General features: G+C 46.7%; 1 long non-coding RNA gene and 1 pseudogene across 1 annotated transcript; one reads left to right on the top strand and one right to left on the bottom strand.

Annotated features, from left to right (window-relative positions):
* Positions 1 to 3,792, bottom strand: LOC139674780 (T cell receptor gamma variable 4-like; annotated as a pseudogene).
* Positions 3,511 to 26,978, top strand: LOC139674781 (uncharacterized). Its single transcript, XR_011698344.1, has 5 exons — positions 3,511 to 9,361; positions 19,196 to 19,245; positions 21,647 to 24,527; positions 24,807 to 24,959; positions 26,076 to 26,978. It is a non-coding gene; the product is annotated as an uncharacterized lncRNA (long non-coding RNA).
* The last annotated feature ends 650 nt before the right edge of the window (positions 26,979 to 27,628 follow it).

A 27,628-nucleotide genomic window follows, 5' to 3' on the forward strand; every position in this document is an offset into this window, starting at 1 on the left:
GCCATATGCTCGGGAGCTGCCTTGACCTTCTGTTGGTAGCAGTGAATGAAAATGGTGCTAAAATCAGGGCTGGAGACATGGCAGTTGATTAGCACCGTTTTGCCTCCTGGCTTGGTGATGGATAAGGGGCTTTGCTGCAAGTCTCATGCAGAGCCACCTGTGGCAAAAAAAGAGAAAACAGTCTGCAGGCATAGTCTGGCATTACAAGCAAAACAACTTAGAGCCCTTCTGGGATCTCTGTGGCACAATGACTGCAAAGCCATGTTGAGAAATTGCTATTTGAGGCTAGAGGGAGGAACTAGAGTGTGAAGGCCTTTCACCTGAAGTAGTTCTAAAAACATGCAGGGGTCTGCGCTGAAGTCTCCTGGACAGGAACATCCTAATCAAAAGTAAGGGCAGGAATGATGTAGACAGAGAAAGAGGCCAACCAGTGCTTCTCCTGCCATGTCCTTAGACACAGAGTGAAGGAGACCACCATGACACGTCCTGCAGTTGCAGGGGCTATTGGATTATGTCCATGACATTGAGTAACCGGTAGCTCTCGTGAGGAGGAGATGGAGGAGGAGAGGGACACTGTCCTGGTGATGTTTTGCTCTATGGACAGACCATAACTGAGTGTTGTGAAGCTCAGAAACTGTTGCTCACCTGTGAAACATTTGTAGCATTCTAGGGGTGATGAAACCACAGGAAATGGGACTCTGCATGCTCCACATCACTTTCACTATCTTATAAAGGTTATAGTGATGACATGTATTCTGATCAGGATGAGATCTGGTGCAGGATGCTTTCTGACACCATGACAACACCACAAGGGAAGGTTTCTTGAGAAAAAGAGCAATGTTACCTGCACCACTGCAAGTACTGGGTGCTGCAAGTCACCGTATACAGAAGGCAGAAAACTACAACACAGAAGTATCCACTGAACTAAGAGAAAACTCCAGAAAGCTGCCATGAGATCCTATGAACAGAGACATCATGTGACAGTACCAATTCCTGGCTGAGAGCTCTGCATCACACCACTGGCCAGCTCTGATTCAGTAACTATGCCATCCAGAGGGATGTGAGCAGACTTGAGAACTGGGCCCATGAAAACCACTTGAGGTTGAAGAACTCCAAGTGCAAGCTGCTTCTCTGGGTCAGGGCAATCCCAGACATGAGGCCAGACTGGGAGAAGAACTCCTGGAGAGCAGACCTGCAGAGGAGGACTTGGGGATTCTGGTGGAACAATGGCAGGATATAACCCAACAATGTCCACGCACAGCCCAAAAGACCAACCCCATCCTGTGCTATATTGTCAAAAGAGAGGTGGCCAGCTAGTCAAGAGAGGTGATTCTCCCCCTCTACTCTGCCCTTGAGAGACCTCAGCTGGAATGTTCTGATCAGGTCTAGAGTCCTGAGTACAAGACAGACTTGGAGCTGCTGCAGTAGGTCCAGAGAGCTGCAAACAGGCTCAGAGGGCTGCAGGACCTCTCCTATGAAAATAGTCTGAGGGAGCTGGGGCTCTTTGGCCTGAAGAAGAAGATAGTCAGGGGATACCTCATTGCAGCTTTCCAGTACCTGATGGGGGCTTCTGAAAAAGAGGAAGAGTGACATTTTCATGGATAGATAGGGATAGGACAAGGGGTAACCAGGCTTGAGTCAAAAGAGGGGAGCTTTAGAATTGATGTTAAGGAAGAAGTTCTTTAGTACAAGGGTGGTGAGGCACTGCAATAGACAGCACAGGGAAGCTGTTGTTATATCCTCCCTGGAAATAAATCCAAGTTGGCTATCCCCCTGAGCAACCTGATCAAGTGGAAGGTGACCCTGTCCATGGTGGAGAGGGTTGGAACGGGATAATCTTTAAGGTCCCTTCCAATCCAAACCATTCTATTAGTATTTGATTCCATGGATCCATGAAATCACAGAGCACTTGCCTGCTTAAACTTGCTTTGCCTTTAAGACTTTCAAGACCTGAGGCTACTGGTGTGTAGTGTTAATTCACAGCTAGCTGGGTCTTTCTAAAGTCCCACAGTTCATTCTGTGTGATGGTCCAGCACTTTAGGTATCCAATCACCAGGAAAAGAAAAGCTGATGAGTAAGCACATACCTGGCTATAGTCACAAGCAAAAACTATTTCTGTCACGCTTTTCTTTGAAGGTCTTGCCATGGCCAGGGACGTATACTGACTTCTTACAAACTTGAAGAAACTCCATCAACCTTGACAGCTTCAGACAACATCCTTCTTCCAATAAAAATCCTTTCTATTCTCTTTGTCTTACCATGAAAAGAAAGAAGATGACAGTTATAAGCATGACAACATTAGCAGTGCCAGGCAAGAGATTGTAAATCTCTAATTTAAGTGGGTCGGAGTGGGATATTGTGGTATCCAAATCAGGTAAACAGAACTTACAGATTTTCCAGGGGCTAACACTTGCTTACATGTATAGCAGGGAAGACTATAGGGGGGATATTTTCCTCAGCAATGCTCAGAATTGGCAAGTATATCATTCCCACTCACCAAGGTACTCCCTTCAGCATGTTGTCTTTCTTTTGTTGCCTTCTCTTTCCTAAAGAAGGACGGTGGCTGGACCAGAAGATCAAGGCTGCTCTGTTTGCTCCCAGACTTCTGTCCACCTGACTTCTGCCATGGCTGTGCAAACAGCACCAAAGGAGCAGGGGAGTGTCCAGTGTTTCTGTGCTAAGTCTTAAGGCTGTGAAGACTCCCTTTGTGCTTAAAAGAGCAGATGTGTGTTGAAGACAGGAGTCCTAATGATGACCCAGACTTTGAAAAGGGCACTTGTGCAGGGTTAGCTGCTCTTTTTGAGAAGCAGAAAAAGCTTTGGCCTTTCAGCTGCTCACATCAGACAGAGAGAAGACTGGTGGAGAGGCACAGTTACAGCCTTGTGGTTGAGATGTTGTGGGTGGTTTTTGCCTTGATGATCTTTGAGTTTCAATCACAGTGACGTTCCCAGTAGGCACAGTAATAAGTAGCAGCATCATTGGAATTTACATCTTTTATTGTAAGAGAACACTGTCTCAGGTTGGAATATGTTTCAACGGTGTATCTGCTTGGTTCAAAGTTACTTTCAACAACAGTTTTTCCTTGAAACGAGAACAGGAGCCTCTTTGGAGCTTCACCCTCCTTCTGCAGATACCAGTGTATGAAAGTAAAATCAAAACTTTCCCCTAATATTTTAATGTCACAAATCATTCGTGCACGGTTTTGGAACATGGTGATGGATATAGGACTCTGCACGGGAATTTCCTGTGTAAATCCATCTAGGAAAGAGAAAAGGAAAAATGATGCAATTAGCTGGAATTCAGTGATAGACACCAGTTTGCACAGCCCTGAGTTTCTGAGAAGAAAGGTAGAATAATAAGAAAGTACTTACAAGACCAAGTGGCTGTGGCCACAAGCACTGCCAGCAGCAGCATGTTTGCTTGTCACACTCTGCTCTCGTTGAGACTCTGAGGAGAGTGGAAGGGACCCCAGATGGGGAGGAACCGTGTTGTGTGAAAGAGGAGGTGACACTCTTGAATGGTCTTTAGGAATGAAGATGAGGTGCAGAAAACCCTCTCCAGGCTACCAAATGGTAAAATTGCTTAAAAGGCTGCAGTCCTGTCTGCTTTCCACGGAAATATGAGAAACACTGGCAAATCCATGGGTTGTGGCCCCACAGACCTTGAGTCAGAGTGACTGAGCAAAGGCAGCTGTGTATGGTGGAGGGAAGGTCTCAGCCTGGCACTCTTTGGGCGGGCAGTGAGTGTGCACCACCCCCAAGGCTGCAGGGGGGTGCACAGGGTCCAAGAGGGTGGGAGGCATTCTCCCCTGCTGTTGGGAACCGCCCTTTGCTGCCTCAGCTTGCTCACCCAGCTGCAGAGTACACAAGTGCCTGGGGTGTCCCTGTGCAGCTCTGCCCTCCACCAGAGCAGCCCAGGCCATCAGGCTGCAGCACCTGGGCAGCTGCACCGCGGGCACTTGTCCCCACTCTGCTTTGGGCTGCGGGAGGAAACGCACAGCCACAGGATTTCAGTTCCCAAGCTCAGCTGAGGTGCAAACACCGACTGAAGAAGAGAGTGGCAAACAAATGAGAGCAGCTGCTGCCAACAGTCCCTGCAGAGACACATCTTGGTGAGTCGCTCTGGGGCTGTGGGGTCTCCCCTGTGCATGAGAGCCCGGGCTGCAGCTCCCTGGGTGTGAAGGAATTGAGTTGCTTCAGCCTCCCTCCTGCTGGCAGCTGCTCCATGCAGTGGGCTGGTGGAAGCACATGCTGCCAAGTGCCTTGGAAAGGTGCCTGTGAGTGCAGGGCTCCTGGCAGAGTCAGGGAAGGGGAGACAGCTGCCTCTGTGTGGTGGCAATGGAAAGGGTCCCTCTCTTCCCAAAAAATAACTGTGGAAAAGCCTCTTGAATCAGGTCACGCTGAGGGAGATGAGAAGGAGAAATTACTTAAAAAATGGCAGGACACAATAAAGTGACAAGGATAGAGAGCTGCAAAGCAGATTTTAAGGTGAAGTGCAGGGAGGGTCTTGGAAAAGATCCCTCATCCCAGTACCATCCCTTGACAGTCTCCTGCACGGGCAACTGTGCTTAAAAGCAGGGTGAAAAGTGCCTTGGCAGTTGTGTGTTGAGGACCTGAGAACTCAAACTCCTCTTCCAAAAACTCCCATGCATGAAACAGGAGCAGTCCATTGTTGTTCTTCTGATCACACAGCAGAATTCTGTCAGGCACCTGATCCCAGATGAGGAGCAAAGAAATACAGCAGTGGCTGCATCTCACATGATTAATTTACAGCTACTGTCTAGGTTTTGTACTGTGGCTTTCTAATACAGCAAGCCCCTCCTTGGAATAATTACAGATCTAACACAGTGGTGTCTATGCCAAGAGGACACATGCACCTGCCAGAAGATTGGTCTACAAAATCCCTTGCCAGGTTCAGCTTATCACTAAATAGACTTGTTGGTGATTAAATGGCCAAAACCTACTTTGCAGAGAGCTTCATTGTCTAAAGCTATCTAAATAACTTCCCCTTTGTAAATCCATGCTGACTAATCCTGATCACCTTCTGCATCTCCCTGTGTCTGTAAATGAGTTCCAAGCTTTCAATTCCATCACCTTCCCAAGGATTGAGATAGGACCAACCTGCCTGGAGTTCACAGTCTTTCTTGAAAACAGGAGTGGTGTTTGTTTCTTTTGGTCTTCGGGAACCTGTATTGGTTGTTGTGAGCTTTCAAAAGTAGGTGAAAGTCCCTTTGCAAAGGCATTGGCCAGCTGGCTCAGCACTTGTGGCTGCATCCCATCAGGAGCCACAGACTTCTGTGTGTTAAGTGCTCAGTAACCTGGTCCTTCTCCCCCAAAGGTTGTGTCTTTCTTGCTCCACCTGGTCTCAGGGGTCTGGGATTCCTGAGGGTCATTCTTGTGTGTGAATATTGAGGCAAAGGAAGCAGTGAGTACCTCAGGTTTTCCCTTGTCATTTCTCACCAGATTCCCTGCCCCACGCTGCAGCTTTTCTTAATCTTTCTTTTGCTACCTCTGTCTTGTATAACTCTTTCTTGATGCCCTTTCTATCCTTTGCCAAATTCAATTCAAGTTGGGCTAGCGCTTTCCTGAACCCATCCCTGCATGGTTGAGAATCAGCTCCTGTATCAGCTGCCCCTACTCCTACCTGATGAACACTTCATTGCTATGCCTGAGTTCAGTCAGCAGCTTTTTGCTCCTTCTTCAGGGAGTCCTGCTGCCTTTGAGTTGGAGGTCCAGCAGAGCACATTTCCTTGGAGGCTGCTCAATCACCTGCGTCAGGAAATTGTGGCAACTCACTTCAGAAACGTCCTAGACTGGTTGTGAGAAATCCTCAGCTCCCACAATACAAAGAAAAAAGGTAAGCTGGTTGAAGTTAACATCTGCAGTCACATATAGTGCAACCTGTTTTTCAAATAGTTGAGGAAGGCACAAACATCCATAGGAAGATATTTTATGCTCAAATCACATGGAAAGTTGAGCAAAAGCAGTGTTCAGAGGCTGTGGAGCCGTAAACCCATCACTGTGGAGGCATTTGAGCTCATTTTTAAGGTGCAGATGCACTAGAGGAATATGTCAAAGGATATTGAACACATGCACTCTAACCTAAATCAGAAACTTGAGGACATAGAAGTATCTCAGTGTTCTGACTTGCTGTCAGTATAATGCCCTCTTTGCTAGAACCAGTCTCTGATTGCACAGTCTGATTTGTAAAGTTCAGAACACTGACCCAAAGGCTCGGAGGGGCTCAGCTTGCCTGGGGCACGGCTCATGGTGAGGATTTCAGTTATGTCTTGGACACATCAGGTGAGGAGCTGTGACAAGAAAAATAAGATTTCTGGGCTCTGGTAGGAATTTGTAGTGACTGAAATGCAAAGGAAGACAAAAGAAAAATATGAGGAGGGATGTACAGGATCACCTGGTCTTCTGTCCTTTCATATTCCTGTCTTTCCTATTCAAAAGAAACAACTGAGGGGATGGAGACGATGCTCTGCGTGCTAGGATTTTAACAGAGAAGAGATTTGCAGCTCACAACCAGAGCCTGTCTCTGTTCACTGTCAGGTGAGGGCTTTCAGGAAAATCAAGGCTTCATTTGAAGAGCAGTGTTTGATATATTTCCCTTTAACTGACAGGAAGATTCCAGTTTCTGGAAGCTGCAGATACATGTGAGTATTGAAGTGATACACTAATCAGTAACATCATCTATTCAGTAACTGTCCAAAGACATTGTTTTTCCTCTCCTGCTGCAGAGTTCAGAGCTTGTGTTCAGAGCACAAGGCACCTTTTTGTACAGCTTCTCTTTGCCTGAGTGATGTTGTGATGCTTCTATAGACATAATATGCACAATAATAAGTGCCAGAATCCCTCGGGGTTACAGAATTTATCTTCAGGTAATATAAGGGCTCAGCAGGATCCTTCCAAGCTTGGTATCTCTTTCTCTCTGTGCTGTCATCATAAACAGGTGTCTGTCCTAAAAGGTACAGGATCCTCTTCGGTGGCTCTCCAGGAAGTTGCTTGTGCACAGTCTTTGTGTCCATCAGTAGGCACAACATGCTGGCAGAGCTGCCCTTCAGCTGATGATTCATCTCTGGTCTTTGCACGGGCACTGACTGTGTGTCTCCACCTGGAACGGGAAGCAGAGAACTTGTGTGAGGGGAGAAGCTCCTGGAGTCTGGAATCAGGGCTGTGTTCACTGTACACAGGAAGGAGGCGAAAGGAAAAAACACTCACGGCACCAAATTGAAGTTGCAAGAAGGACTGGAAACAGAGACATGCTGTCTGTGCACACTAAAGTCAGAAATGAAATAAATAGAGACAGAAATGTTACAAAATTCTTCAGGTGGAGACAGCATCAAATGACTGGGAGGAGGAAATGACTCATTCAGCACATCCAGTGGTTGTTTTTCCACTCACTCCCTCTGAGGGTGTTAAATTTACTGACAAGCTAAACCACACCAGTAACAGTGTAGAAAGGACATAAAATACTTAGTCTGAAACAAATTTCTTCATCTGTCTACCTATTACACTCAATTCAGACTTACCAAGTGAACATACACAGAAAAACTCCAGCCAGCTGTTTGCTACCTCCTGTTTTATCTTGTACTTTTCCTAATTGCAGAATCCTGGAGAGGTGCCCTACAAATATGTTACAGTGAATGGTCCCATAAGAGAGAATCCTCTGGAGCTCTTTTAGGCCATTGTCAATAGCAGCGTACACAAATAAATCCCATCTCACTAGGACAGAAAGTTGATGTTGTTCTGTTGTCCTTGTGATAAATACAGGAATTTGTGTCAGGTCCTGTAGTGCAGGCATATCTACAAGGAAAGAACAAAAAGCCCCTCACATCGACATAAGGCTGTGAATCCCACTGTCACACAAGTGGAATTTCACTTTGTCTCTCCTCACAGCTACCTGGTTCAGCAGGGCTGTATCACCACATCCATATCCCTGCTCTAGTCTGCAGTTTTCCCTTGTACACGATCTTCACAATCCTTTCTTGGAACAGTCTTTTCAGATGTTGCCTGGTGTAACAGACCCTGCCTATAAGAAGGGGTCATTGTTATCATAACCATTAAGATGGGAGTGACTGCTGATGAGTGTCACCCATATCTCCACCATCTCTTGGATCTGAAGCCTCCCAGGCTAAACCTTCTGTGGAAATACCTTCCTCCTATATTCTCTCCTCACCATGGCTTAATTTTTGCTTTCTCAGAATGTATTTGGGGAAATATTTCTATTATTCAAAGACCCACTTTCTTACTGTATAATTTAACTGCAATGCCTTCACTCACAGGAGGGTTCCTTTTCCCCAGCATAGACCATTATGCCAGCTCAGTCGTGACACATCTTTGTGTTTCTTCTGGTCTAATATTCATATAAACATACTCAGCATAAACTTGCTGGGATGTTTCAGAGACAGGAAGGTGCCATTACGGTTCTTTGCATTTGACAGAAAGCATTGCCCCTCAAGGCACACAGAGCTTTCTGGACAGGCTGCCAGTCACCCACTGACTGTGTGGAGCTGCCAGTAAGTGCAGTAGTAGGTGCCTTCATCACTGGCTTTGATGTTCTTGACTGTGAAAGTGAAGACATTTTTACCTTTCCTCACACAAGAATACTTTTTCTCCTAGGACTTGTCATCATAAGCCACAGATTGCCCTCCAATATACAGGATGCGCTCAGGAGCTCTGGGGGGCACCTGTCGGTACCAATGGACATACTCGTAGGTGGAATCAGAGATGCCCTCGGCTGTGCAGTTCATGGATGCTTCAGCACTGGGCTGTCCGGTAACTGAGGCTTGACTCTGCCTCAGAAGCACTTGTGCTTGTCCATCTAGAAAGGAGGAGAGAGATCAGGACAAATACTCTCAGCTTGCTATTAACTCACACACATGAACAGGGCATGCTTCCTGCAGCTGCCCCGTGCCAGGTGCCAAGGGGAGCCTACAATGACAGGCTGTACTCAGGGCAAGGAGGGGAAGCAGCAACATCCTGAGGGATCTTCCTGGTGTCTGCCTCCGGGAGGAAGGGACAGCACTGCTGGTAGGGGCACAGGGCTGGGCTGAGGAAAGGAAATGAGTCACTGGGGCATAATCTGGAGAGGCTGTCCTGGTAACAGGTGGGTGTTGTTTGAGACTAAGCAGCCTGATTGAACCCTGCTAAATGTTAACAGTCCAATTATGGCTTTTACACAAAGGGCACAAACCCTCTCTCTCCCTCTCTCCCTTCCACCCCAGCCCCTCAGCTACCTTAACTCATTTACAGATTAACTGAAAGAGCTGAAATGACTTACATGAATGTCTTTCTCTTTTATAGTTGCAGTCTTGCTGCCCTGGAAAAGGAGAAGCCCCACTGAACACAATCAGGTGACTTTTGGTTTAACCTAATTGAAGGTTTGATCAACTCCAAACAGAAAACAAAGAGAAAATAATATCAGATTCTCTACTGACAGAAAGGTACAAAATGGGCATATTACCTCTAGAGTCTTAGGCTTAACTGTGGATTTGTCCCAAAGATGTGCCTTTAAAGGTAACGAGATTAGAAAGGATTGTAGCCCACCCTGCAATCCAGACCTATAAAGATGCCTTTGTGTTGGCAGAGTGGAAGAGCAGCTGTTCTGGTAGTGGCTGAAGGTGCCCCTGCAAATCTCAGCAGCACCTTTGGTGTGTTGCTGCCTGCACAACCTGATTGAAGGTTGGTGGGAAAAGCAGGGTGCTGATGTTCCTGTGCATTGTCAAACACTTCAGGTTCTGCTTTGGCAGGTCTTTGTGCAGGTCCCCTGTGGCTTTCTGCTGCTGTCCATCCCACCTGTCACAGTAGTAGGTGGCAGAATCTTGCGGAGTTATTCTGCTCACTGTCAGGGTGCAGATAGATTTGCTGAGATCCTTCTCCACACTAAACTTGCCCTCGTCAGCCTGGTTTTCCAGGAAAGTCCTGGAGGACATGTAGGCCATATGCTCGGGAGCTGCCTTGACCTTCTGTTGGTACCAGTGAATGAAAATGGTGCTAAAATCAGGGCTGGAGACATGGCAGTTGATTCGCACCGTTTTGCCTCCTGGCTTGGTGATGGATAAGGGGCTTTGCTGCAAGTCTCGTGCTGAGCCACCTGTGGCAAAAAAAGAGAAAACAGTCTGCAGGCATAGTCTGGCATTACAACCAAAGCAACTTAGAGCCCTTCTGGGATCTCTGTGGCACAATGACTGCAAAGCCATGTTGAGAAATTGCTATTTGAGGCTAGAGGGAGAAACTAGAGTGTGAAGGCCTTTCAGCTGAAGTAGTTCTAAAAACAAGCAGGGGTCTGCACTGAAGTCTCCTGGACAGGAACATCCTAATCAAAAGTAAGGGCAGGAATGATGTGGACAGAGAATGAGGCCAACCAGTGCTTCTCCTGCCATGTCCTTAGACACAGAGTGAAGGAGACCACCATGACACGTCCTGCAGTTGCAGGGGCTATTGGATTATGTCCATGACATTGAGTAACCGGAAGCTCTTGTGAGGAGGAGAAGGAGGAGGAGGACAAGGACACTGTCCTGGTGATGTTTTGCTCTATGGACAGACCACTACTGAGTGTTGTGAAGCTCAGAAACTGTTGCTCACCTGTGAAACATTTGTAGCATTCTAGAGGTGATGAAACCACAGGAAATGGGACTCTGCATGCTCCACATCACTTTCACTATCTTATAAAGGTTATAGTGATGACATGTATTCTGATGAGCATGAGATCTGGTGCAGGATGCTTTCTGACACCATGACAACACCACAACGGAAGGTTTCTTGAGAAAAAGAGCAATGTTACCTGCACCACTGCAAGTACTGGGTGCTGCAAGTCACCGTATACAGAAGGCAGAAAACTACAACACAGAAGTATCCACTGAACTAAGAGGAAAACTCCAGAAAGCTTCCATGAGATCCTATGAACAGAGACATCATGTGGCAGTACCAATTTCTGGCTGAGAGCTCTGCATCACACCACTGGCCAGCTCTGATTCAGTAACTATGGCATCCAGAGGGATGTGAGCAGACTTGAGAACTGGGCCCATGAAAACCACTTGAGGTTGAAGAACTCCAAGTGTAAGCTGCTTCTCTGGGTCAGGGCAATCCCAGACATGAGGCCAGACTGGGAGGAGAACTCCTGGAGAGCAGATCTGCAGAGGAGGACTTGGGGATTCTGGTGGACCAATGTCACGCACAGCCCAAAAGACCAACCCCATCCTGTGATATATTGTCAAAAGAGAGGTGGTCAGCAAGTCAAGAGAGGTGATTCTCCCCCTCTACTCTGCCCTTGTGAGACCTCAGCTGGAATGTTCTGATCAGGTCTAGAGTCCTGAGTACAAGACAGACATGGAGCTGCTGCAGTAGGTCCAGAGAGCTGCAAACAGGCTCAGAGGGCTGCAGGACCTCTCCTATGAAAATAGTCTGAGGGAGCTGGGGCTCTTTGGCCTGAAGAAGAAGAGAGTCAGGGGATACCTCATTGCAGCTTTCCAGTACCTGATGGGGGCTTCTGAAAAAGAGGAAGAGTGACATGTTCATGGATAGACAGGGATAGGACAAGGGGTAACCAGGCTTGAGCCAAAAGAGGGGAGCTTTAGAATTGATGTTAAGGAAGAAGTTCTTTAGTACAAGGGTGGTGAGGCACTGCAATAGACAGCACAGGGAAGCTGTTGATACATCCTCCCTGGAAATAAGTCCAAGTTGGTTATCCCCCTGAGCAACCTGATCAAGTGGAAGGTGACCCTGTCCATGGTGGAGAGGGTTGGAACGGGATGATCTTTAAGGTCCCTTCCAATCCAAACCATTCTATTAGTATTTGATTCCATGGATCCATGAAATCACAGAGCACTTGCCTGCTTAAATTTGCTTTGCCTTTAAGACTTTCAAGACCTGAGGCTACTGGTGTGTAGTGTTTATTCACAGCTAGCTGGGTCTTTCTAAAGTCCCACAGTTCATTCTGTGTGATGGTCCAGCACTTTAGTTATCCAATCACCAGGAAAAGAAAAGCTGATGAGTAAGCACATACCTGGCTATAGTCACAAGCAAAAACTAATCCTGTCACGCTTTTCTTTGAAGAGCCTGCCATGCCCAGGGACGTATACTGACTTCTTACAAACTTGAAGAAACTCCATCAACCTTGACAGCTTCAGACAACATCCTTCTTCCAATAAAAATCCTTTCTATTCTATTTCTCTTACTACAAAAAGAAAGAAGATGACAGTTATAAGCAGCACAACATTAGCTGTGGCAGGCAAGAGATTGTGGTATCCAAATTAGGTAAACAGAACTTACAGATTTTCCAGGGGCTAACACTTGCTGACATGTACAGTAGGGAAGACTATAGGGGGGATATTTTCCTCAGCAGTGCTCGGAATTGGCAAGTATATCATTCCCAGTCACCAAGGTACTCCCTTCAGCATGTTGTCTTTCTTTTGTTGCCTTCTCTTTCCTAAAGAAGGACGGTGGCTGGACCAGAAGATCAAGGCTGCTCTGTTTGCTCCCAGACTTCTGGTCACCTGACTTCTGCCATGGCTGTGCAAACAGCACCAAAGGAGCAGGGGAGTGTCCAGTGTTTATGTGCTAAGTCTTAAGGCTGTGAAGACTCCCTTTGTGCTTAGAAGAGCAGATGTGTGCTGAAGACAGGAGTCCTAATGATGACCCAGACTTTGAAAAGGGCACTTGTGCAGGGTTAGCTGCTCTTTTTGAGAAGTAGAAAAAGCTTTGGCCTTTCAGCTGCTCACATCAGACAGAAAGAAGACTGGTGGAGAGGCACAGTTACAGCCTTGTGGTTGAGATGTTGTGGGTGGTTTTTTGCCTTGATGATCTTTGAGTTTCAATCACAGTGACGTACCCAGTAGGCACAGTAATAAGTAGCAGCATCATTGGAATTTACATCTTTTATTGTAAGAGAACACTGTCTCAGGTTGGAATATGTTTCAACGGTGTATCTGCTTGGTTCAAAGTCACTTTCAACAACAGTTCCTCCATGATACAAGAACAGGAGCCTCTTTGGAGCTTCACCCTCCTTCTGCAGATACCAGTGTATGAAAGTATTAGCAAAACGTTCCCCTAATATTTTAATTTCACAAATCATTCGTGCACTGTTTTGGAACATGGTGATGGATATAGGACTCTGCACGGGAATTTCCTGTGTAAATCCATCTAGGAAAGAGAAAAGGAGAAATTATGTAGTTAGCTGGAATTCAGTGATAGACACCTGTTTGCACAGCCCTGAGTTTCTGAGAAGAAAGGTAGAATAATAAGAAAGTACTTACAAGACCAAGTGGCTGTGGCCACAAGCACTGCCAGCAGCAGCATGTTTGCTTGCCACACTCTGCTCTCGTTGAGACTCAGAGGAGAGTGGAAGGGACCCCAGATGGGGAGGAACCGTGTTGTGTGAAAGAGGAGGTGACACTCTTGAATGGTCTTTAGGAATGAAGATGAGGTGCAGAAAACCCTCTCCAGGCTACCAAATGCTAAAATTGCTTAAAAGGCTGCAGTCCTGTCTGTTTTCCACGGAAATATGAGAAACACTGGCAAATCCATGGATTGTGGCCCCACAGACCTTGAGTCAGAGTGACTGAGCAAAGGCAGCTGTGTATGGTGGAGGGAAGGTCTCAGCCTGGCACTCGCTGGGCGGGCAGTGAGTGTGCACCACCCCCGAGGGTTGCAGGGGGTTGCACAGGGCCCAAGGGGGTGGGAGACATTCTCCCCTGCTGTTGGGAACCGCCCTTTGCTGCCTCAGCTTGCTCACCCAGCTGCAGAGTGCACAAGTGCCTGGGGGGTCCCTGTGCAGCTCTGCCTTCCACCAGAGCAGCCCAGGCCATCAGGCTGCAGCACCTGGGCAGCTGCACCGCGGGCATTTGTCCCCACTCTGCTTTGGGCTGCGGGAGGAAACGCACAGCCACAGGATTTCAGTTCCCAAGCTCAGCTGAGGTGCAAACACCGACTGAAGAAGAGAGTGGCAAACAAATGAGAGCAGCTGCTGCCAACAGCCCCTGCAGAGACACATCTTGGTGAGTCGCTCTGGGGCTGTGGGGTCTCCCCTGTGCATGAGAGCCCGGGCTGCAGCTCCCTGGGTGTGAAGGAATTGAGTTGCTTCAGCCTCCCTCCTGCTGGCAGCTGCTCCATGCAGTGGGCTGGTGGAAGCACATGCTGCCAAGTGCCTTGGAAAGGTGCCTGTGAGTGCAGGGCTCCTGGCAGAGTCAGGGAAGGGGAGACAGCTGCCTCTGTGTGGTGGCAATGGAAAGGGTCCCTCTCTTCCCAAAAAATAACTGTGGAAAAGCCTCTTGAATCAGGTCACGCTGAGGGAGATGAGAAGGAGAAATTACTTAAAAAATGGCAGGACACAATAAAGTGACAAGGATAGAGAGCTGCAAAACAGATTTTAAGGTGAAGTGCAGGGAGGGTCTTGGAAAAGATCCCTCATCCCAGTACCATCCCTTGACAGTCTCCTGCATGGGCAACTGTGCTTAAAAGCAGGGTGAAAAGTGCCTTGGCAGTTGTGTGTTGAGGACCTGAGAACTCAAACTCCTCTTCCAAAAACTCCCATGCATGAAACAGGAGCAGTCCATTGTTGTTCTTCTGATCACACAGCAGAATTCTGCCAGGCACCTGATCCCAGATGAGGAGCAAAGAAATACAGCAGTGGCTGCATCTCACATGATTAATTTACAGCTACTGTCTAGGTTTTGTACTGTGGCTTTCTAATACAGCAAGCCCCTCCTTGGAATAATTACAGATCAAACACAGTGGTGTCTATTCCAAGAGGACACATGCACCTGCCAGAAGATTGGTCTACAAAATCCCTTTCCAGGTTCAGCTTATCACTAAATAGACTTGTTGGTGATTAAATGGCCAAAACCTACTTTGCAGAGAGCTTCATTGTCTAAAGCTATCTAAATAACTTCCCCTTTGTAAATCCATGCTGACTAATCCTGATCACCTTCTGCATCTCCCTGTGTCTGTAAATGAGTTCCAGGCTTTGAATTCCATCCCCTTCCCAAGGATCTAGATAGGACCAACCTGTCTGGAGTTCACAGTCTTTCTTGAAAATAGGAGTGGTGTTTGTTTCTTCTGGTCTTCAGGAACCTGTATTGGTTGTTGTGAGCTTTCAAAAGTAGGTGAAAGTCCCCTTGCAAAGGCATGGGCCAGCTGGCTCAGCACTTGTGGCTGCATCCCATCAGGAGCCACAGACTTCTGTGTGTTTTCAGTAACCTGATCCTTCTCCCCCAAAGGGTGTCTTTCTTGCTCCACCTGATCTCAGGGGCCTGGGATTCCTGAGAGTCATTCTTGTGTGTGAATACTGAGGCAAAGGAAGCAGTGAGTACCTCAGGTTTTCCCTTGTCATTTCTCACCAGTTTCCCTGCCTCACGCAGCAGCTTTCCCTACCTTTCTCTTGTTTCCTCTGTCTTGTATAACCCTTTCTTGATGCCCTTTCCATCATTTGCCAAATTCAATTCAAGCTGGGCTAGTGCTTTCCTGAACCCATCCCTGCATGGTTGAGCAGCAGCTCCTGCATCAACTGCCTCTGCTCCTACCACTTGTGCCCTTCATTGTAATGCCTGAGTTCAGTCAGCAGCTTTTTGCTCCTTCTTCAGGGAGTCCTGCTGCCTTTGAGTTGGAGGTCCAGCAGAGCACATTTCCTTGGAGGCTGCTCAATTACCTGTGTCAGGAAATTGTGGCAACTCACTCCAGAACCCTCCTAGACTGGTTGTGAGAAATCCTCAGCTCCCACAATACAAAGAAAAAAGGTAAGCTGGCTGAAGTTAACATCTGCAGTCACGTGTAGTGCAACCTGTTTTTCAAATAGTTGAGGAAGGCACAAACATCTGTAGAAAGACATTTTATGCTCAAATCACATGGAAAGTTGAGCAAAAGCAGTGTTCAGAGGCTGTGGAGCCGTAAACCCATCACTGTGGAGGCATTTGAGCTCATTTTTAAGGTGCAGATGCACTAGAGGAATATGTCAAAGGATATTGAACACGTGCACTCTCATCTAAATCAGAAACTTGAGGACATAGAAGTATCTCAGTGTTCTGAGTTGCTGTCAGTATAATGCCCTCTTTGCTAGAACCAGTCTCTGATTGCACAGTCTGATTTGTAAAGTTCAGAACACTGACCCAAAGGCTCGGAGGGGCTCAGCTTGCCTGGGGCACGGCTCATGGTGAGGATTTCAGTTATGTCTTGGACATATCAGGTGAGGAGCTGTGACAAGAAAAATAAGATTTCTGGGCTCTTGTAGGAATTTGTAGTGACTGAAATGCAAAGGAAGACAAAAGAAAAATATGAGGAGGGATGTACAGGGTCACCTGGTCTTCTGTCCTTTCATATTCCTGTCTTTCCTATTCAAAAGAAACAACTGAGGAGATGGAGACATTGCTCTGCTTGCTAGGATTTTAACAGAGAAGAGATTTGCAGCTCACACCCAGAGCCTGTCTCTGTTCACTGTCAGGTGAGGGCTTTCAGGAAAATCAAGGCTTCATTTGAAGAGCAGTGTTTGATATATTTCCCTTTAAGTGACAGGAAGATTCCAGTTTCTGGAAGCTGCAGATACATGTGAGTATTGAAGTGATACACTGATCAGTAACATCATCTATTCAGTAATTGTCCAAAGACATTGTTTTTCCTCTCCTGCTGCAGAGTTCAGAGCTTGTGTTCAGAGCACAAGGCACCTTTTTGTACAGCTTCTCTTTGCCTGAGTGATGTTGTGATGCTTCTATAGACATAATATGCACAATAATAAGTGCCAGAATCCCTCGGGGTTACAGAATTTATCTTCAGGTAATATAAGGGCTCAGCAGGATCCTTCCAAGCTTGGTATGTCTTTCTCTCTGTGCTGTCATCATAAACAGGTGTCTGTCCTAAAAGGTACAGGATCCTCTTTGGTGGCTCTCCAGGAAGTTGCTTGTGCACAGTCTTTGTGTCCGTCAGTAGGCACAACATGCTGGCAGAGCTGCCCTTCAGCTGATGATTCATCTCTGGTCTTTGCACGGGCACTGACTGAGAGTCTCCACCTGGAACGGGAAGCAGAGAACTTGTGTGAGGGGAGAAGCTTCTGGAGTCTGGAATCAGGGCTGTGTTCACTGTACACAGGAAGGAGGCGAAAGGAAAAAACACTCACGGCACCAAATTGAAGTTGCAAGAAGGACTGGAAACAGAGACATGCTGTCTGTGCACACTAAAGTCAGAAATGAAATAAATAGAGACAGAAATGTTACAAAACTCTTCAGGTGGAGACAGCATCAAATGACTGGGAGGAGGAAATGACTCATTCAGCACATCCAGTGGTTATTTTTCCACTCACTCCCTCTGAGGGTGTTAAATTTACTGACAAGCTAAACCACACCAGTAACAGTGTAGAAAGAACATAAAATACTCACTCTGAAACAAATTTCTTCATCTGTCTACCTATTACACTCAATTCAGACTTACCAAGTGAACATACACAGAAAAACTCCAGCCAGCTGTTTGCTACCTCCTGTTTTATCTTGTACTTTTCCTCATTGCAGAATCCTGGAGAGGTGCCCTACAAATATGTTACAGTGAATGGTCCCATAAGAGAGAATCCTCTGGAGCTCTTTTAGGCCTTTGTCAATAGCAGCGTACACAAATAAATCTCATCTCATTAGAGAAAGAAAGTTGATGTTGTTCTGTTGTCCTTGTGATACATACAAGAATTTGTGTCAGGTCCTGTAGTGCAGGCATATCTACAAGGAAAGAACAAAAAGCCCCTCACATGGACATGAGGCTGTGAATCCCACTGTCACACAAGTGGAATTTCACTTTGTCTCTCCTCACAGCTACCTGGTTCAGCAGGGCTGTTCCACCACATCCATATCCCTGCTCTAGTCTGCAGTTTTCCCTTGTACATGATCTTCACAATCCTTTCTTGGAACAGTCTTTTCAGATGTTGCCTGGTGTAACAGACCCTGCCTATAAGAAGGGGTCATTGTTATCATAACCATTAAGATGGGAGTGACTGCTGATGAGTGTCACCCATATCTCCACCATCTCTTGGATCTGAAGCCTCCCAGGCTAAACCTTCTGTGAAAATACCTTCCTCCTATATTCTCTCCTCACCATGGCTTACTTTTTGCTTTCTGAGAATGTACTTGGGGAAATATTTCTATTATTCAAAGACCCACTTTCTTACTGTATAATTTAACTGCAATGCCTTCACTCACAGGAGGGTTCCTTTTCCCCAGCATAGACCATTATGCCAGCTCAGTCGTGACACATCTTTGTGTTTCTTCTGGTCTAATATTCATATAAACATACTCAGCATAAACTTGCTGGGATGTTTCAGAGACAGGAAGGTGCCATTACGGTTCTTTGCATTTGACAGAAAGCATTGCCCCTCAAGGCACACAGAGCTTTCTGGACAGGCTGCCAGTCACCCACTGACTGTGTGAAGCTGCCAGTAAGTGCAGTAGTAGGTGCCTTCATCACTGGCTTTGATGTTCTTGACTGTGAAAGTGAAGACATTTTTACCTTTCCTCACACAAGAATACTTTTTCTCCTAGGACTTGTCATCATAAGCCACAGATTGCCCTCCAATATACAGGATGCGCTCAGGAGCTCTGGGGGGCACCTGTCGATACCAATGGACATACTCGTAGGTGGAATCAGAGATGCCCTCGGCTGTGCAGTTCATGGATGCTTCAGCACTGGGCTGTCCTGTAACCGAGGCTTGACTCTGCCTCAGAAGCACTTGTGCTTGTCCATCTAGAAAGGAGGAGAGAGAACAGGACAATTACTCTCAGCTTGCTATTAACTCACACACATGAAGAGGGCATGCTTCCTGCAGCTGCCCCGTGCCAGGTGCCAAGGGGAGCCTACAATGACAGGCTGTACTCAGGGCAAGGAGGGCAAGCAGCAACATCCTGAGGGGTCTTCCTGGTGTCTGCCTCTGGGAGGAAGGGACAGCACTGCTGGTAGGGGCACAGGGCTGGGCTGAGGAAAGGAAATGAGTCACTGGGGCATAATCTGGAGAGGCTGTCCTGGCAACAGGTGGGTGTTGTTTGAGACTAAGCAGCCTGATTGAACCCTGCTAAATGTTAACAGTCCAATTATGGCTTTTACACAAAGGGCACAAACCCTCTCTCTCCCTCTCTCCCTTCCACCCCAGCCCCTCAGCTACCTTAACTCCTTTACAGAGTAACTGAAAGAGCTGAAATAACTTACATGAACGTCTTTCTCTTTTATAGTTGCAGCCTGGCTGCCCTGGAAAGGGAGAAACTCCACTGAACTCAATCAGGTGACTTTTGGTTTAACCTAATTGAAGGTTTGATCAACTCCAAACAGAAAACAAAGAAAATAATATCAGATTCTCTACTGACAGAGAGGTACAAAACAGGCATATTACCTCTAGAGTCTTAGGCTTAACTGTGGATTTGTTCCAAAGATGTGCCCTTAAAGGTAATGAGATTAGAAAGGATTGTAGCCCACCCTGCAATCCAGACCTATAAAGATGCCTTTGTGTTGGCAGAGTGGAAGAGCAGCTGTTCTGGTAGTGGCTGAAGGTGCCCCTGCAAATCTCAGCAGCACCTTTGGTGTGTTGCTGCCTGCACAACCTGATTCAAGGCTGGTGGGAAAAGCAGGGTGCTGATGTTCCTGCGCATTGTCAAACACTTCAGGTTCTGCTTTGGCAGGTCTTTGTGCAGGTCCCCTGTGGCTTTCTGCTGCTGTGCATCCCACCTGTCACAGTAGTAGGTGGCGGAATCTTGCGGAGTTATTCTGCTCACTGTCAGGGTGCAGATAGATTTGCTGGCATCCTTCTCCACACTAAACTTGCCCTCGTCAGCCTGGTTTTCCAGGAAAGTCCTGGAGGACATGTAGGCCATATGCTCGGGAGCTGCCTTGACCTTCTGTTGGTACCAGTGAATGAAAATGGTGCTAAAATCAGGCCTGGAGACATGGCAGTTGATTAGCACCGTTTTGCCTTCTGGCTTGGTGATGGATAAGGGGCTTTGCTGCAAGTCTCGTGCTGAGCCACCTGTGGCAAAAAAAGAGAAAACAGTCTGCAGGCATAGTCTGGCATTTCAACCAAAGCAACTTAGAGCCCTTCTGGGATCTCTGTGGCACAATGACTGCAAAGCCATGTTGAGAAATTGCTATTTGAGGCTAGAGGGAGGAACTAGAGTGTGAAGATCTTTCAGCTGAAGTAGTTCTAAAAACAAGCAGGGGTCTGCGCTGAAGTCTCCTGGAGAGGAACATCCTAATCAAAAGTAAGGGCAGGAATGATGTAGACAGAGAAAGAGGCCAACCAGTGCTTCTCCTGCCATGTCCTTAGACACAGAGTGAAGGAGACCACCACCACACACCCTGCAGTTACAGGGGCTATTGGATTATGTCCATGACAGTGAGTGGCTGGGAGCTGTCATGTGAGGAGGAGAAGGAGAAGAAGGACAAGGACACTCTTTCCTGCTGATGTTTTGCTCTATGGACAGACCATAACTGAGTGTTGTGAAGCTCAGAAACTGCTGCTCACCTGTGAAACATTTGTAGTATTCTAGGAGTGATGAAACCACTGGAAATGGGACTCTTCGTAGTCCACATCACTTTCACTGTCTTATAAAGGGTATAGTGATGACATGTATTCTGATGAGGATGAGATATGAAGAAGAAGAGAGTCAGGGGATACCTCATTACACCCTTCCAGTACCTGATGGGGGCTTATGAAAAAGGGGAAGAGGAACTCTTTACATGGGCAGATAGTGATAGAGCAAGGGGGAATGTCTTGACCAAAAACATGGGAGCTTTAGAGTCAATGTCAAGGAAGAAATTCTTTAGTGCAAGAGTGCTGAGGTACTGCAATAGACAGCCCAGAGGAGCTGTTGATAAATCCTCCCTGGAAATAAGTCCAGGTTGGCTATCCTCCTGAGCAACCTGATCAAGTGGAAGGTGACCCTGTCCATGGTGGATATGGTTGGAACTGGATGATCTTTAAGGTCCCTTCCAACCCAAACCATTCTATTAGTACATGATTCCATGGATCCATGAAATCACAGAGCACTTGCCTGCTTAAACTTGCTTTGCCTTTAAGACTTTCAAGACCTGAGGCTACTGGTGTGTAGTGTTTATTCACAGCTAGCTGGGTCCTTCTAAAGTCCCACAGCTCATTCTGTGTGATGGTCCAGCACTTTAGGTATCCAATCACCAGGAAAAGAAAAGCTGATGAGTAAGCACATACCTGACTATAGTCACAAGCAAATATTAATCCTGTGACACTTTTCTTTGAAGAGTCTGCCATGCCCAGGGACATATGCTGACTTCTTACAAACTTGAAGAAACTCCATCAACCTTGACAGCTTCAGACAACATCCTTCTTCCAATAAAAATCCTTTCTATTCTCTTTCTCTTACCATGAAAAGAAAGAAGATGACAGTTATAAGCAGCACAACATTAGCTGTGCCAGGCATGAGATTGTAAATCTCAAATTTAAGTGGGTCTGTGTGGGATATTCTGGTATCCAAATCAGGTAAACAGGACTTACAGATTTTCCAGGGGCTAACACTTGCTGACATGTACAGTAGGGAAGACTATAGGGGGGATATTTTCCTCAGCAATGCTCAGAATTGGCAAGTATATCATTCCCACTCACCAAGGTACTCCCTTCAGCATGTTGTCTTTCTTTTGTTGCCTTCTCTTTTCTAAAGGAGGACGGTGGCTGGACCAGAAGATCAAGGCTGCTCTGTTTGCTCCCAGACTTCTGGCCACCTGACTTCTGCCATGGCTGTGCAAACAGCACCAAAGGAGCAGGGGAGTGTCCAGTGTTTATGTGCTAAGTCTTAAGGCTGTGAAGACTCCCTTTGTGCTTAGAAGAGCAGATGTGTGTTGAAGACAGGAGTCCTAATGATGACCCAGATTTTGAAAAGGACACTTGTGCAAAGTTAGCTGCTCTTTTTGAGAAGCAGAAAAAGCTTTGGCCTTTCAGCTGCTCACATCAGACAGAAAGAAGACTGGTGGAGAGGCAGAGTTAGAGCCTTGTGGTTGAGATGTTGTGGGTGGTTTTTTGCCTTGATGATCTTTGAGTTTCAATCAAGGTGAGGGTCCCAGTAGGCGCAGTAGTAAGTAGCAGCATCATTATAATTTACATCTTTTATTGTAAGAGAACACCGTCTCTGACTAGAACTTCTTTCAACCATGTATCTCGTTGCTTGAAAGTCAGCTTCAACAGTAGCTTTTCCTTCTGAAAAGAACAGGAGCCTCTTTGGAGCTTCACCTTCCTTCTGCAGATACCAGTGTATGACAGTACCAGCAAAATTTTCCCCTAATGTTTTAATTTCACAAATCATTCGTGCACTATTTTGGAACTTGGTGATGGATATAGGACTCTGCACGGGAATTTCCTGTGTAAATCCATCTAGGAAAGAGAAAAGGAAAAACGATGCAATTAGCTGGAATTCAGTGATAGACACCTGTTTGCACAGCCCTGAGTTTCTGAGAAGAAAGGTAGAATAATAAGAAAGTACTTACAAGACCAAGTGGCTGTGGCCACAAGCACTGCCAGCAGCAGCATGTTTGCTTGCCACGCTCTGCTCTCGTTGAGACTCAGAGGAGAGTGGAAGGGACCCCAGATGGGGAGGAACCGTGTTGTGTGAAAGAGGAGGTGACACTCTTGAATGGTCTTTAGGAATGAAGATGAGGTGCAGAAAACCCTCTCCAGGCTACCAAATGCTAAAATTGCTTAAAAGGCTGCAGTCCTGTCTGTTTTCCACGGAAATATGAGAAACACTGGCAAATCCATGGATTGTGGCCCCACAGACCTTGAGTCAGAGTGACTGAGCAAAGGCAGCTGTGTATGGTGGAGGGAAGGTCTCAGCCTGGCACTCGCTGGGCAGGCAGTGAGTGTGCACCACGCCCGAGGGGTGCAGGGGGTTGCACAGGGCCAAGGGGGTGGGAGACATTCTCCCCTGCTGTTGGGAACCGCCCTTTGCTGCCTCAGCTTGCTCACCCAGCTGCAGAGTGCACAAGTGCCTGGGGTGTCCCTGTGCAGCTCTGCCCTCCACCAGAGCAGCCCAGGCCATCAGGCTGCAGCACCTGGGCAGCTGCACCGCGGGCACTTGTCCCCACTCTGCTTTGGGCTGCGGGAGGAAACGCACAGCCACAGGATTTCAGTTCCCAAGCTCAGCTGAGGCGCAAACACCGACTGAAGAAGAGAGTGGCAAACAAATGAGAGCAGCTGCTGCCAACAGCCCCTGCAGAGACACATCTTGGTGAGTCGCTCTGGGGCTGTGGGGTCTCCCCTGCGCATAAGAGCCCAGGCTGCAGCTCCCTGGGTGTGAAGGAATTGAGTTGCTTCAGCCTCCCTCCTGCTGGCAGCTGCTCCATGCAGTGGGCTGGTGGAAGCACATGCTACCAAGTGCCTTGGAAAGGTGCCTGTGAGTGCAGGGCTCCTGGCAGAGTCAGGGAAGGGGAGACAGCTGCCTCTGTGTGGTGGCAATGGAAAGGGTCCCTCTCTTCCCAAAAAATAACTGTGGAAAAGCCTCTTGCATTTTCTATCAGGTCACGCTGAGGGAGATGAGAAGGAGAAATTACTTAAAAAATGGCAGGACACAACAAAGTGACAAGGAATAGAGAGCTGCAAAACAGATTTTAAGGTGAAGTGCAGGGAGGGTCTTGGAAAAGATCCCTCATCCCAGTACCATCCCTTGACAGTCTCCTGCATGGGCAACTGTGCTTAAAAGCAGGGTGAAAAGTGCCTTGGCAGTTGTGTGTTGAGGACCTGAGAACTCAAACTCCTCTTCCAAAAACTCCCATGCATGAAACAGGAACAGTCCATTACTGTTCTTCTGATCACACAGCAGAATTCTGCCAGGCACCTGATCCCAGATGAGGAGCAAAGAAATACAGCAGTGGCTGCATCTCACATGATTAATTTACAGCTACTGTCTAGGTTTTGTACTGTGGCTTTCTAATACAGCAAGCCCCTCCTTGGAATAATTACAGATCTAACACAGTGGTGTCTATGCCAAGAGGACACAGGCACCTGCCAGAAGATTGGTCTACAAAATCCCTTGCCAGGTTCAGCTTATCACTAAATAGACTTGTTGGTGATTAAATGGCCAAAACCTACTTTGCAGAGAGCTTCATTGTCTAAAGCTATCTTAATAACTTCCCTTTTGTAAATCCATGCTGAGTAATCCTGATCACCTTCTGCATCTCCCTGTGTCTGTAAATGAATTCCGGTCTTTGAATTCCATCACCTTCCCAAGGATTGAGATAGGACCAGCCTGCCTGGAGTTCACAGTCTTTCTTGAAAATAGGAGTGGCGTTTGTTTCTTCTGGTCTTCGGGAACCTGTATTGGTTGTTGAGAGCTTTCAAAAGTAGGTGAAAGTCCCCTTGCAAAGGCATTGGCCAGCTGGCTCAGCACTTGTGGCTGCATCCCCTCAGGAGCCACAGACTTCTGTGTGTTAACTGCTCAGTAACCTGATCCTTCTCCCCCAAAGGATGTGTCTTTCTTGCTCCACCTGGTCTCAGGGGCCTGGGATTCCTGAGGGTCATTCTTGTGTGTGAATACTGAGGCAAAGGAAGCAGTGAGTACCTCAGGTTTTCCCTTGTCATTTCTCACCAGATTCCCTGCCCCACGCAGCAGCTTTCCTTAATCTTTCTTTTGCTACCTCTGTCTTGTATAACTCTTTCTTGATGCCCTTTCTATCCTTTACCAAATTCAATTCAAGCTGGGCTAGTGCTTTCCTGAACCCATCCCTGCATGGCTGAGCAGCAGCTCCTGCATCAACTGCCTCTGCTCCTACCACTTGTGCCCTTCATTGTAATGCCTGAGTTCAGTCAGCAGCTTTTTGCTCCTTCTTCAGGGAGTCCTGCTGCCTTTGAGTTGGAGGTCCAGCAGAGCACATTTCCTTGGAGGCTGCTCAATCACCTGTGTCAGGAAATTGTGGCAACTCACTCCAGAACCCTCCTAGACTGGTTGTGAGAAATCCTCAGCTCCCATAATATAAAGAAAAAAGGTAAGCTGGCTGAAGTTAACATCTGCAGTCACGTGTAGTGCAACCTGTTTTTCAAATAGTTGAGGAAGGCACAAACATCTGTATAAAGACATATTATGCTCAAATCACATGGAAAGTTGAGCAAAAGGAGAGTTCAGAGGCTGTGGAGCCGTAAACCCATCACTGTGGAGGCATTTGAGCTCATTTTTAAGGTGCAGATGCACTAGAGGAATATGTCAAAGGATATTGAACACATGCACTCTCATCTAAATCAGAAACTTGAGGACATAGAAGTATCTCAGTGTTCTGAGTTGCTGTCAGTATAATGCCCTCTTTGCTAGAACCAGTCTCTGATTGCACAGTCTGATTTGTAAAGTTCAGAACACTGACCCAAAGGCTCAGAGGGGCTCAGCTTGCCTGGGGCACGGCTCATGGTGAGGATTTCAATTATGTCTTGGACACATCAGGTGAGGAGCTGTGACAAGAAAAATAAGATTTCTGGGCTCTTGTAGGAATTTGTAGTGACTGAAATGAAAAGGAAGACAAAAGAATAATAAGAAATGGGATGTACAGGGTCACCTGGTCTTCTGTCCTTTCATATTCCTGTCTTTCCTTATCAAAAGAAATAACTGAGGAGATGGAGACAATGCTCTGCTTGCTAGGATTTTAACAGAGAAGAGATTTGCAGCTCACACCCAGAGCCTGTCTCTGTTCAGTGTCAGGTGAGGGCTTTCAGGAAAATCAAGGCTTCATTTGAAGAGCAGTGTTTGATATATTTCCCGTTAAGCGACTAGAAGATTCCAGTTTCTGGAAGCTGCAGATACATGTGAGTATTGAAGTGATACACTGATCAGTTACACCATCTATTCAGTAATTGTCCAAAGACATTGGTTTTCCTCTCCTGCTGCAGAGTTCAGAGCTTGTATTCAGAGTAAAAGGCACTTTTTGTACAGCTTCTCTTTGCCTGAGTGATGTTGTGATGCTTCTATAGACATAATATGCACAATAATAAGTGCCAGAATCCCTCGGGGTTACAGAATTTATCTTCAGGTAATATAAGGGATCAGTAGGATTCTTCCAAGCTTGATATCTCTTTCTCTTTGTGCTGTCATCATAAACAGGTGTCTGCCCTAACAGGTACAGGATCCTCTTCGGTGGCTCTCCAGGAAGCTGCTTGTACCAGTGCACAGTCTTTGTGTCCGTCAGTAGGCACGACATGCTGGCAGAGCTGCCCTTCAGCTGTTGCTGCATCTCTGGTGTTTGCAAGGGCACTGACTGTGTGTCTCCACCTGGAAGGGGAAGCAGAGAACTTGTGTGAGGGGAGAAGCTCCTGGAGTCTGGAATCAGGGCTGTGTTCACTGTACACAGAAAGGAGGCAAAAGGAAAAAACACTCACGGCACCAAATTGAAGTTGCAAGAAGGACTGGAAACAGCAACATGCTGCCTGTGCACACTAAAGTCAGAAATGAAATAAATAGAGACAGAAATGTTACAAAACTCTTCAGGTGGAGAAAGCATCAAATGACTGGGAGGAGGAAATGACTCATTCAGCACATCCAATGGTTGTTTTTCCACTCACTCCCTCTGAGGGTGTTAAATTTACTGACAAGCTAAACCACACCAGTAACAGTGTAGAAAGAACATAAAATACTCAGTCTGAAACAAATTTCTTCATCTGTCTACCTATTACACTCAATCCAGACTTACCAAGTGAACGTACACAGAAAAACTCCAGCCAGCTGTTTGCTACCTCCTGTTTTATCTTGTACTTTTCCTCATTGCAGAATCCTGGAGAGGTGCCCTACAAATATGTTACAGTGAATGGTCCCATAAGAGAGAATCCTCTGGAGCTCTTTTAGGCCATTGTCAATAGCAGCGTACACAAATAAATCCCATCTCACTAGGACAGAAAGTTGATGTTGTTCTGTTGTCCTTGTGATAAATACAGGAATTTGTGTCAGGTCCTGTAGTGCAGGCATATCTACAAGGAAAGAACAAAAAGCCCCTCACAAGGACATGAGGCTGTGAATCCCACTGTCACACAAGTGGAATTTCACTTTGGCTCTCCTCCCAGCTACCTGGTTCAGCAGGGCTGTATCACCACATCCATATCCCAGCTTTAGTCTGCAGTTTTCCCTTGTACATGATCTTCACAATCCTTTCTTGGAACAGTCTTTTCAGATGTTGCCTGGTGTAACAGACCCTTGCCTATAAGAAGGGGTCATTGTTATCATAACCATTAAGATGGGAGTGACTGCTGATGAGTGTCACCCATATCTCCACCATCACTTGGATCTGAAGCCTCCCAGGCTAAACCTTCTGTGAAAATACCTTCCTCCTATATTCTCTCCTCACCATGGCTTACTTTTTGCTTTCTGAGAATCTACTTGGGAAAATATTTCTATTATTCAAAGACCAGCTGTGTTACTATGTAATTTAACTGCAATGCCATCACTCACAGGGGAGTTCCTTTTCCCCAGCATAGACCATTATGCCAGCTCAGTCGTGACACATCTTTGTGTTTCTTCTGGTCTAATATTCATATAAACATACTCAGCATAAACTTGCTGGGATGTTTCAGAGACAGGAAGGTGCCATTACGGTTCTTTGCATTTGACAGAAAGCATTGCCCCTCTAGGCACACAGAGCTTTCTGGATAGGCTGCCAGTCACCCACTGACTGTGTGGAGC

Source organism: Pithys albifrons, chromosome 7 (assembly GCF_047495875.1).
Source record: "Pithys albifrons albifrons isolate INPA30051 chromosome 7, PitAlb_v1, whole genome shotgun sequence".
Lineage (NCBI taxonomy): Eukaryota > Metazoa > Chordata > Aves > Passeriformes > Thamnophilidae > Pithys > Pithys albifrons.